The sequence below is a fragment of the Onychomys torridus genome, chromosome 4 (assembly GCF_903995425.1).
Source record: "Onychomys torridus chromosome 4, mOncTor1.1, whole genome shotgun sequence".
NCBI lineage: Eukaryota > Metazoa > Chordata > Mammalia > Rodentia > Cricetidae > Onychomys > Onychomys torridus.
This window is the reverse complement of record NC_050446.1, coordinates 116584830-116597794: the sequence shown is the minus strand read 5'-3', so window position 1 is coordinate 116597794 and position 12965 is coordinate 116584830.

The following is a 12965-nucleotide window of genomic DNA, read 5'->3' as shown; positions in this document are numbered from 1 at the left end:
TTTCCCACCCAGCCTTAACCAGGCCTCGAGCAATCCTTGAGACTGGCTTCATGGCAGGTTGCTTTTTTTTAACACTCCCTATACCCTTCCTTGGTCTGCCTTTGACCAAGTCACCCATGCCTAGGTCAGTGTACCCAGAGGTAGCACCACAAAGCTCATAATCATTGCCAGCCCAGCTGAACTCCAGCCCTAACCAGATGACAGGATTGCAGGAAGAGAAAAGAATAGGGCCAAGAGAGGCAGAACACCAGGGCTCATGGCTGGTGTTTGTTTACCCAAGGAAGCAGACTTCTTTCCTCTTTTTTTTGGGGGGTTTCTGGGACTGGGGAGAGGTGGCACAGCTATTAAGAACACATACTGTCCTTGCAGAGGGAATGAGTTTAGTTCCCAGCAGCCACTTCTGGTGACTCACAGCCACTAATAACAACAGCTCCAGGGGCACCCTCTTCTGGCCATCTTGGGCAATTGCACTCACTTGTACATACCTTCATACAGACAGACACTTATATACATAATTTAAAAATAAGGTGGGCATGGTGGCACATGCCTTTAATTCCATCACTCAGGAGGCAGAGACAGGTGGGTCTCTGTGAGTTCAAGGCCAGCCTCGTCTACAAAGTGAGTTCCAGAACAGTCAAGGCTGTTACACAGAGAAACCCTGTCTTGAAAAAAACCTGAAATTTAAAGAATGAAGATTATAGGCACATTCCTTTAATCCCATCACTTGGAAGTCAGAAGCAGGCAGATCTCTGTGAGTTCCAGGCCAGCCTGGTCTACAAATGAGGTCCAAGATTGCCAGGGGCTACACACAGAGAAACCCTGTCTCAAAAAAAAAACAAAGAAAAAAAAAGGAATGAAGATTAAGAAAATAAAAACACAAACACACTGGGTCTAAGGAGACCTAGGTTTGCCTTGAACTTGCTGTGTAGCCAAGGCTGACCTGAACTCCCAAGGGACTGGAGTATAGGCCTGAGCCACTAAGCGCAGTCCTGATTTTCTGACAACCAATCCAGGGTTCTCCCTCCAGAGCATGTTGTTGGACAGAATGGAAGCAGTGAAAACAGGTGCTCTCATCTAAAGGCTGTTAAAGCGGACAACTGGGAAAAATAAGCCAAGAGGGAAGAAGAAGGACTTCACTAGGTACTATATGGTACTTTGATGCATCATTTTAGAATCTCACTGTACCCAAAGCTGGCCTGGAACTCCTGGGTTATCATCCTTGTTTCTGCCTTCTGAGCACTAGAATTACGGGTATATCTTATTGTGCCCAGCACATCATAGTATCTTAAAGAATGGGGGCGCTGTGACAGTTAAGAATGACCCCCATAAGCTCATATATTTGAATGTTTGGTTCCCAGTTGGTAGAACTTTGTGGGAAGGGTTAGGAGGTGTGGCCTTGTTGGAAGATGTGTGTCACTGGGGTTGGGCTCTGAGGTTTCAAAAACCCACCCCATTTCCAGTTAGCTCTCTCTGCCTTCATCTTGTGGATCAGGATGTAAGGTCTTAGCTGCTGCTCCAGCTTGATGTGTGCCCACCTGCTGCCATGCTCCGCCTGGTCATGATGATCATGGACTCTTAGCCCTCTGGCACCATGAGCCGGAATAAATGCTTTCTTTTATAAGTGGCCTTGGTCATGGTGTCTCTTCACAGCAATAGAAAGTCACTAAGAGAGTATGCCTTTTTTTCTTTTTCTCTTTGTCACTGGCAAAATACCTGATACCTGAAATAACCAAAAGGTTTGGGATTGCCATCCCCCCTGTGCCCCTGCAATGTTGCTGTCTATTCATTAATCTCTCTTCTAATAAATTTCTTTTACAAAGAATGATCAATCTTGGTATAGCCTTTGAACTCTGTTTTAGGGTGTCTTTTTGCTGTGATAAAAACATCATAACCAGCTAGGCAGCAGTGGCGCATGCCTTTAATCCCAGCACTTGGGAGGCAGAGCCAGGTGGATCTCTGTGAGTTCGAGGCTAACCTGTTCTACAAAGCAAGATCCAGGACAGGCACCAAAACTACACAGAAACCCTGTCTCGAAAAAATAAAAACAAAACCATCCTGACCCAAAATGTATTAGTTTGAATGTAATTGGCCGCTCAAGGTACTATTAGAAGATGTGGCCTTGTTGGAACGGGTATGGCCTTGTTGGAGGAAGTGTGTCACTGTGGGGGCAGACTTTTAAGGTTTTCTATGCTCAGAATACTGTGCAGTGTTTCACTTGACTTCTGTTGCTTATAAGATGTAGGACTCTCAGCTACTCCAGAACCATGTCTGCCTACATGCTGCCATGTTCCCCATCATGATGATAATGGACTGAACCTCTGAAACTGTAAGCGAGCCACCCAATTAAATGTTTTCTTTATAAGAATTGCCATGTCATGGTGTCTCTTTACAGCAATTAAAAACCCTAGGTAAGACAAAAGGCAGCTCGGGAAGGAGACAGTTTATTTTGTTATACTTCCATATCATGTTTATCCTCAAAGGGATTCAGTATAGGAACTCAAACAGGACAGGAACCTGGAGGCAGGAGCTGATGCTGAGACCATGGAGGGGTGCTGCTTACTGGCTTGCTCCTCAAGGCTTGCTCAGCCTGCTTTCTTATCAAACCCAGGAGCACCAGCCCAGGGATGGCACCACCTACAATGGGTCCGGGTCCTCCTAAGTTAATCACTAAGAAATTGCTCTACAGGCTACCTACTGCCCAATCATGAGGAGACATTTTCTCAATTGAGGGTTCCTCCTCTCTAATTATAGTTTTTATCAAGCTGACATAGACTAGGCAGCACACACCCCAAATGTGAAACCTTTCAGTAACAACTAAAGGGGAGGATGAGTGCCTTTGGGTCACTGTGCCAGAGGTTTCAACCCACAGCCTGCTGCCTCTGCTCTGGGGCCACAATAAGTCCTAAACATAGAGGACCAATCACATCATGGTGGTCAGGGAGAAAATAGTACCTTCAAAGGCCTTTCAGGAAGGTACCATCTAATAGCCACTCAGCTATTAATCCATTGATGAATTTAGCACCTCATAATCCAATCACTTCTCAATTGTACCACAAGCTGGGGAACAAGCCTTCAATACAAACCATTTGGGAAGATACTTCTTGCCCCCCCTCCCCTCCCCCAGACACGGTTTCGCCATGTAGTTTTGGTGCCTGTTCTGGATCTCGCTCTGTAGACCAGGCTGGCCTCAAACTCACAGAGATCTGCCTGGCTCTGCCTCCCAAGTGCTGGGATTAAAGGCATGTGCCACCACTGCCCGGCTTAAATTCGCTCTCTCTCTCTTTTTTTTTTTTTTTGGTTTGGTTTTTCGAGACAGCATTTTTCTGTGTAGTTTGGTGCCTGTCCTGGATCTTGCTCTGTAGACCAGGCTGGCCTCGAACTCAGAGATCCACCTGGCTCTGCCTCCCTAGTGCTGGGATTAAAGGCGTGTGCCACCACCGCCCAGCTCGGTTTAAATTCTTTTACTAATGTGACTAAGTACTCAAAGAGGTCCCAACTTACCCAGTAACCTATGGTCCCAGGTGGAGTGCTCCAGATTTACAAGAGCATTGATTGAAATAGTCCTTAGCGGAGGAAGGAGGGAGACTCAGGCTGAGGAGCTACTGACGTTGACCAAAGTTAGCAGGAGCCTAAAAGGTTACGGGGCTTGGCGGAGCTGCCAGCTGGTTAGGCCGGAAACTTGAGGGTATGGCTTTCCTGTGTTGTCTTGAGTGTTGGGGTGGGCTTTTTGGTGATGTGCCTATGAGTCCCCATGCTCACTGCTCCACCAAGCTAGGTCAGGTAGAATTGTCCCTTTGGCTTAATGTTGCTGACCTATCTGGGGTGAGTAGAGTTGGTTCATATGTTCCCAGAAAGTCACATAAGACAATTGGCACCTGAACAGGGACTGAACTGATGGGCTCAGAGGTGAGTCAGAGAGTCCCTGTTGGCAGGTCAGCTGAGGCTGACCCCCTTTAACAGTGGGACATCTGTGGGAGCAACCCCTATTAAGGCAACCTTCCCCATTTGGTATGTCCTGTGTGTCTCCTGCTGTGAGCAATAAGGCATGCCACCAAGGCTGAGCCATCTGAGAGCAGAGTGCCCCCACTAAGGATGGTTATTTTCTTCCTGTGGTATGGGATGGCATGCCTCCTTTGATGAATGGGTCTGTCATGTTAGTACAGGAAAGATCTCCAAACACCTGACGGACCAGAGAATACATTGCAGCCAGAAAGCACCTTGAATGGGTTGGGAGAATAAGCAGGCTATGGTGGCAGTTCTATGTGGTATGTCCTGTGGGTGACAAGACAGCTAGCTGAGGTTCAGCTGGCTGCCCAGAGAGAACCTGACTGCATAAAAGAATTCTAATGGGAAAAACCATCAGGTGTGATGTGGTCACCTGAGTAAGAATGGCCCCATAGTCTCATATATTTGAATTAGTCACCAGGGAGTAGAACCATTTGAAAGGATTTTAGGGGGCTGGAGAGATGGCTCAGAGGTTAAGAGCACTGGCTGCTCTTCCAGAGGTCCTGAGTTCAGTTCCCAGCAACCACATGGTGGCTCATAACCATCTGTAATGAGATCTGGCGCCCTCTTCTGGCCTGCAGCCATACATGCAGGCAGAACGTTGTATACATAATAAATAAATAAATCTCAAGAAAAGAAAAAGACAGAAAAGAAAGGATTATAGCGATTAAGAGATGGGGCTTTGTGCGAGGAAGAGTGTCACTGGCTTTGAGTGGCTTTGAGGTTTCGTAGCCCACACCAGGCCCAGACTTTCTCTGTCTGCCCATGGATCAGGATGTAGCTCTCATCTACTGCTCTAGTGCCATGTTCCCCACCTGCTAATAACGGATAAACGTCTGAAACTGGAAGCCAGCCCCCAGTGAATCGCTTTCTCTTGTAAGAGTTGTCTTGGCCGTGGTCTCTTCGCTGCAGAGGAGCAGCACTGGCTTGGCAGGAAAAGTGGTAAGAGATGAGACGGAGGTGTTGGCAAGCCACTTCTTACTGCGGACAGGATTTAAGGGAAGGAGCACAAATTAGTCCTTCTTGGGATTCAAAACGTGCAAAAAAGGGAGAACTCAGACAACAAAGAGGGGAAGAGCTAGGTAGGAATGAGAGAAGGCACCCTCAGGGCCAACCATCAGTGCTGTGGACCTGTGATTCGGCATTTAAATGACCTGACTAATGGCCCAGTGTAGAAAACTCAGAATCAGGCAGTCTTCTTCTCTGAACGTGATGAACTGGGGAAGCTTTTAGAATGAAATGAAAGGGGCTGGAGAGATGGCTCAGAGGGTAAGGCACTGGCTGTTCTTCCAGAGGTCCTGAGTTCAATTCCCAGCAACCACATGGTTATGATCTGGTGCCCTCTTCTGGCCTGCAGACAGAACACTCACTGTATACATAATAAATAAATAAATCTTGAAGGAAGGAAGGAAGGAAGGAAGGAAGGAAGGAAGGAAGGAAGGAAGGAAGGAAGGGCGAGCCTCTCACAGCCTGGCTCAGACGCTGTAGGACTTGGAGAAGATGGGATTAGTGTGATTGCTGTGGAAGTGGAGAAGTAAATAAATAAATACCCACTCCGGAGCAACTCAAGGAAGATCAGCCCCAGGAGGACTGGCCCCTGGGAACCCTAGGACACTAGGTCACCACCAGCTGAGGTCCCATGTATGTCAGGGTTGGAAGATCACAGAGGAGGGACAGACATTTCTAAGACTATCAGATGTGTGATGTCCCGTTGGCTCAGCCTGGCTAGACTGTGTTCACAGGAGAGTTGTGTTCGTCCAGCCACTCTGCTGAGCCCGAGTGCGCATGATCTTTACAAACTAGGAGAGGCTTAGAGGGACTGAATGATTCAGACCAGCCTGTAAACCGGAGTCATAAAGTGCTAAAGCAATCAAGAGGGAATGAGAGACTGGCAAAGCAAAGGGTCAGTTTTGCTAAATCAGAAGCAGATAGGCAACATTTGAGGAGGCTAGAGTTCCTAGGAAGAAAGCAAAATGTTGGTTTTGTGAGTTTGTTTTTTTATTGTTTGTTTGAAAGCTTTTTTTTTTTTTAATTTTATTTTCAAGACAGGGTTTCTCTGTGTAACTTTTGGAGCCTGTCCTGGAACTGTAGACCAGGCTGGCCTTGAACTCACAGAGATTCACCTGCCTTTGTCTCCCAAGTACTGAGATTAAAGGCGTGCACCACCACGGCCTGGCCTTGTTTTGAAAGCTTTAAAGCATGAGCAACAATTTACCAAAGAAGGAACAGGTGATGGGGTGGCACAGGGGAGTCGTTAAGCTTGTCTAGGGCTGAGCCCTTATTTTCCTGAGGTGTGCTGTGTACGTTTGTCCCATGAAAGAAAGTCTACTTGGCAAGCAGATGTGGCTGATTTTTGAAAAAGCGGTTTCACTTATTTATTTATTTTTTTGGCTGTGTGACAAAAACAGTTTTGGGGGGAAAGGGGGCATTTTAGTGCACAATTCCAGGTTACAGTCTAGGATAGCAGGGGAGTCACAGTGCCAGAGCTTCAGATGACTATCATATCCACACCAAGAGCAAAGCGATATAAGCACAGGCAGGCTTTCTTGCTTGGGCTCAACTCTATTTCTCCACAGTTCAGGACTCCTGCCTAGGGAGTGGTGCTGACCACAGAGGAATCTGCCTAATTCTACCCCCTCTGTTCTGGAAATTTTACATGGATGCTGGCGATCCCAACTCAGATCCATACACTTGTATACCAAGCACTTTATCACTGAGCCATCTCCTTAGCCCCAACACACTACGTTTAAAATTCTTTCCCAGGCCAGTCATGGTAGCACATGCCTTTAACCCCAGAATGCCCAGAGACAGATCTCTGTGAGTCCAAGGTCAGCCTGGCCTACATAGTGACTTTGAGGATAATCATGGTTATGTAGGGAGAACTTGTCTCAAAAATAAAATTCCTTCCCAACAACATTGTCCTTTCTGAATGAAATAAGAGGAGGAGGACGCTGGGCGGTGGTGGCACATGCCATTAATCCCAGCACTCGGGAGGCAGAGGCAGGCGGATCTTTGTGAGTTGAGGCCAGCCTGGTCTACAGATCGAGATCCAGGAAAGGTGCAAAGCTACACAGAGAAAAAAAAAAAAAAAAAAAAAAAAAGGAAGACAAGGCCTCTTCTAAAGTATGGAGATTTTTATTATAGGTATAAGAAGAAAAACAGGCAGAAAAGTCATGGCCCTTTCTGCAAGCTGATTTTAAAGATGGGGTCTTTGTGTAGCCCTGGCTGGTCCAGAACTCACAGAGATCTACCTGCCTCCCTCCCTAGTGCTGGGATTAGAAGCACACACCACCAAGCCCAGTGTCCTGATCCCTCTTGCCCCTGAACTAGGCTGAACAATGCAAGACAGCTCCCACCAAACCCAGTGGGGGTGGAGAGATGAGCAGTGGCCTCATGACAGCTCATCAGGATGAAAAGAAACTGGGATAATTTGTGGAGAATGACATCAGATTACAGAGAGCTGAATATGCAGTGACACCTATTCCTGCAACTACCCAATGCTGCTCTTTTGATGAAATGATTGACATATGAGCTGAAGAGAATGCTTAGCAGCAAAGGAGAGCACTGGCTGCTCTTCCAGAGGACCAGGCCCAACTCCCAGCACCCACATGGCAGCGCATAAACGTATGTAGTTCCATGGGATCTTTTACCTTTTTTGGTCACAGACATGGTGCAGAAACATACATGCCGGCAAAACACCTACATACATAAAGATAAACAGATATTTTTAAAAGAGAAATAATTGATACAGATAATGGGTTTTTCTTGCTTCATTGGGCCTTGTTAGTGTTTCTTTTTTAGTATCTCATTTGCTGCCAAAGATGAATTATCATTTGCCTGGAACAGATGGTTGTGAGCTTTCAGAACCCCTGCTCACCCTCTGTAAAAAGAGTTCAGTACACAGTGCTAACCCTGAGTGTCTTACAGATCTGGGAGAGCGTCTGGGAGAACAGTGTCAACAGAAATGGAAGAATGTGGATGCAGGCACCCTGCATGGTTTGGAAAACACTCCCAGAAGCCATGACATTGTTGAGTGAAAATCCCTATAGGTTTCTGGATAGAGTCCTATGAGGTCCCCAAATCGTAAAACCTACTGTCATTTGTGCTGGGTGGGTTTTTGTTTGTTTCTTTGTTTGTTTTGTTTTGTTTTAAAGACTTATTTATTTATGAATACAGTGTTTTATCTGCATGTTTGCCTGCAGTCCAGAAGAGGGCACCAGATCTCATTACAGATGGTTGTGAGCCACCATGTGGGTGCTGGGAATTGAACTCAGGACCTCTGGAAGAGCAGTCGATGCTCTTAACCTCTGAGCCATCTCTCCAGCCCTTTTTTTGTTTTTGTTTTTTGTTTTTTCGGTTTCTCTGTGTAGCTTTGCACCTTTCCTGGAACTCACTCTGTAGCCCAGGCTGGCCTCGAACTCACAGAGATCCGCCTGGCTCTGCCTCCTGAGTGCTGGGATTAAAGGCGTGCGCCGCCACCGCCCATCTTATGCTGGGTAGTTTTATGTCAACTGGACACAAGCTAAAGTCATCAGAGAGGAGGGAACCTCAACTGAGAAAACGCCTCCGTAAGATCCGGCTGTAGGCATTTTCTTAATCAGTGATTGATGGGGGAGGGATGTTATGGAATATTTGTTTACACTGTGTGAAGAAGTGTCATGACTGGTTTAATAAAAAGCTCAATGGCCAATAGCTAGGCAGGAGAGGTTGGGCAGGACTTCCAGGCAGAGAGGAACTCAGAGGGTTAGAATCTGGTGTGGCAGGAGATGCCAGGGAGACACTGAGGAAGTTGGACATATGGTACAGAGGAGAGGTAACCAAGCACGTGGCAGAACATAGATTAGTAGAAACAGGTTAATTTAAGTTATAAGAGCTAGTTGGGAAAAAGCCTAAGCTAAAGCCAAGCTTTTGTAGTTGGAGACCTTCTTTCCAGCCCCCGCCAACCCTGCTAGTCCAACAACCCATTTATAAAATAAACACACGGACATTTATATTATTTAAACTGCTTGGCCATTAGCTCAGGCCTATCATTGTCTAGCTCTTACTCTTATATTTAGCCTATTTCTATTAATCTATACTTTGCCACGTGGCTCGTGGCTTACCAGTACCTTACATCTTTCTTGTCATGGCGGCGGCTGGCGTTGTCCCTCCACCCAGCCTTCCACTTCCCACAATTCTCCTCCTCCTTGTCCTGCCTACCCTATCTTTCCTGCCTGGCTACTGGCCAATTAGCACTTTATTTATTTTAACCAATCAGAGCAACACATTTGACATATAGAACATCCCACAGCAAGCTTTCATAATTAATAATAAATCTCTGTGTTATTTGTGAGCTGGTGGCCCCAGAGAAAGTCCTATTACAGAGGGTCCAGCCCCATTTGTAGACTGTGCCACCCTGCACTGGTGGTCCTGGGTTCTATAAGAAAGCAGACTGAGTAAGCTAGAGCAAGCCAGTAAGCAGCACTCCTCCATGGCCTCTGCATCAGCTCCTGCCCCTAGGTTCCTTCCGTGCTTGAGTTCCTGTCCTGACTTCCCTCAGTAATGAACCGCAATGTGGAAGTGTAAGCCAAATAAACCTTTTCCTCCCCAACTTGCCTTTTGGTCATGATGTTTCATCACGGTGATAGAAATTCAAACTAAGACACCACCGCTACTGTTGGTGCATGCCAGAGTTAGATGGTAAGACCCTATTGCTAAGATGGACAGAGGTACACACCTTTCATCCAAGCACTCCACAGGGAGAGGCAGGCGGATCTCTGTGAGTTTGAGCAATTGAGAAATTAGCAAATGGAACTTACAAGGCTCAGGAATTAAAACCCACAAGATCCAGGAAGCTCAAGTCAAAAGACTCATGAGACCCCACTAAGGTTATATAGTATTGGGGACTAGAGGGTCTGGCCCCTCGATAGTCCCCTCCCAGGGTTGGGAAAGAATCTAAAACCAGCTGATAATTTAATCTCTGAGGATAAGAAATGAATCTATGTACATGAAACTCCTTGGTCCATACACTTTATTCTTCTGAGTCAGTTCTCTCTCTACACAGCTTCTATTCTGCTCTCAAGCCTAGCTCCTTCCTTGCCTGATTTCTCTCTACATTTATCTGCTGTCCCCTCTAAGTTCTATCTTAATTCTTTCATCTTAGTCCTGCCCCGTCTAGGTTCTCATCCATCTAGTTCTTTCCTATCTTAGCTCCTCTCCCATCTCCTTCTTCCTCATCTTGTTCTTCCCCATCTGGCTCTTCCTCATCTTCCATCTTTTTCCTCTAGTATTCTCTTTTAGCCCTTCAATCCAGTTCTTCCCATCTCAGTCCGTTTCTCTCCAGTTCTTACCCGTCTAGTTCTTCCGTTCTCTTTTTTCCTCTCTCTCCTCCTTATTCTCTCCATTCTCCCCAAATCTCTCAGAAATCCAATTATAAACCCAAGCAATAGCAATCCCCTCTCAGAGCAAGGTCAGCAGGCTTGGGTCATAAGGGCAGGTAAGAATTTTTCTCAGGCAGTGACCACCAGGCTTTCTTTAACAATCCAAAATGGGAGTGGTAAAAGAGAAGGTCAACTGAGTGCTAACGACCGGTTAGTAGATCAAAAAGGGGAGCTATGTGCTCAGTCTGCATTCCAAGACGTGGTTATGTAAGAAGTTAGGGGTCTATTAGTAAGGCTGTAAGGAAGGAGGGTCTCACCCTAAATTGCACAAGAAATAAAGCTATCCGCCTGACCTAGGAGACAGGTGTTGTTTTGTTTGGCCTTGGTTGCTTGATAGGCATTTTAGATAAATACACTGTTAGGAGTTCTTGGAAGCACACAAGAAAATCATTGTAGGAACCAGCTAATATATATAACAAAAGCTAAAATATCACCACGACTTCTTAAGCCATGGCTTGACCTTTGGAGAAGTCCTTGACTTTTTCAAGTAGTAGCTTTCGTGATAGCAGCTGAATTCCCTGACGGTTTCCTGCGGCTTGCAGCAATATCAACTGAAGAACTGCTGGGGAGAGGAGGCTGTTCAGTGGAACCGCTGCAAGTGGGCGGAGGCTCCTGGGACCAGCTTTTGTGAGTCATCATTCATACCAGGGTAGGGTGGGATACAACTGCCTTGGAGTTACCCATAGTAACCCCAACAAACTCAGTTGATAAACTCGGGTCACCGAGACAGACGAGTGGAGCTGTGCCTTTGGTCTGCCCTCCATTCTTCCTGGGGTGAACAGATGTTGGTTCATGTCTCCCAGGAAAAGGCACACAACATCTGGTGTAGTGGAAATGGCTGAGTGGCTCCAGGCCAGACCTGCAGGAGACCCATGTGCTGTTCCTACAGGTGTTTACTGAGCACTCACCAAGTACCAGGTGCTGCTCCACGCAGTCTGAGCTGCAATCACAGAGGGAAGTTCTAGATACTCCTGACATCACCATGTCACCTAAGTGACCAGAGCCAATGCGCCGGACTCATCCCCTGAAGTCCAGGTCATGTCCTCACTCCCCCTCTGGCAGCCCCTCCATTACCGTAGACGCCACAGAGCTGAAGCCAGGCAGGCAGAGGTGGGTGCTCTGTAACTAGCCACTACCTTCTCTCCCCACCACTGACATCTAGGGGTTTAGTTAAACCTGTTGTTAAAGACCTATTCATAGCCCCAAACTGTGCTCCCACTTGGGATAATGAGCCCCTGAAGTTGGCTCCCCATGGTGTGAGATGAAGGCTTCCTTTTCTCTGCTCAGAATCTTTCAGCGTTGTTGGCAGGTGGGGATGTGTGGAAAAGGCCTTCGGATCAGAACACTTGGATTGAGAAAATAGGCTGAAGTTGAAGAGTCTTTGCGTATGATGGCAATTCCTGAAGGTGGCAGGTGACACACGCAAACATTTCACCTGATGCTGAGATGATAGGCAAGGGGCAAGACCTGAATTCTTGTCTCTTTACTCTGTCTCCTCCATATGTGTCCTCAACCTTTAGAGAAGTTTGTAGGCTCGGCAGACACTAGACTTCTGTTTACACGAATGAACAAATAATTACTACGAAGAGTATGTAACACACACACATATTTAAGACACGGTCTCACTATGTAGCCCTGGCTTGCCTACAACTTCATGTAGAACAGGCTAGCCTGGAACTGAGATCTCTCTGTAGTGGACTTACTATATATAAATAAGTGGTCTCTATAGGTTCCCTTGGTGCCCTCTACATGCCTCTGTCTGTCATAGTTTGTGTCATACTGTGACACTGCCAGTGACCCCAGTGTCTCCAGCAGACTGAGCTAGACCTGGTTCTGATTTGTTTCTCTGTTCCTCAGAAACTTTTCTTCCTTTTTTTTTTTTTTTCTGAGACAGGGTCCATGTGGCAAAGACTGGCCCTTTACTTCTTATATAGCCAAGGATGGGATTACTTCTTATATAGCCTCCTGAGTTCTGGGATTTCGAGCCTGTGCCTTAACACCTGGCTTTATGAGCCAGAGATTGATTGGATCACGGCTTCATGTGCACTAGGCCAGCACTCTGAGCGACATCCTCAACCCAGAAACTGATTGTTGTATGAATCAGCTCTCAGTAGGATGACTTGGCACAAAGAACTCCAATAAAGTCACACCAAGCCAAAGGCTGAGATAGCCCAGCAACTCCACTTACACACAGCCTGACCTGAGACAAGCCACCTTGTAAGGAACTATCTGACTAGGTTAGCCTCTGGGCATGCCTGTGAGGGATTATCCTGGTTAGCTGGACAGTACCATTCCCTGGGCAGCAGTTTTGAACTTCATACAAAGGAGGAAGCTGGCTGAACAAAAGCATCCATTGAGTTATTCTTCTGGACTGTGCAATGTGACCAGTTGCTCCAAGCTTCTGCTAGCTACTCTTCTCCTTCCCTCTCCCCTGCCATGATTGACTGTATCTCAAACTGTGAGCCATAATAAAACTCTTCAGTTGCTTTTCTTGGAGTATTTTATCACTTCAACAGAAGAGCTAATATGCCGGGGGATGGG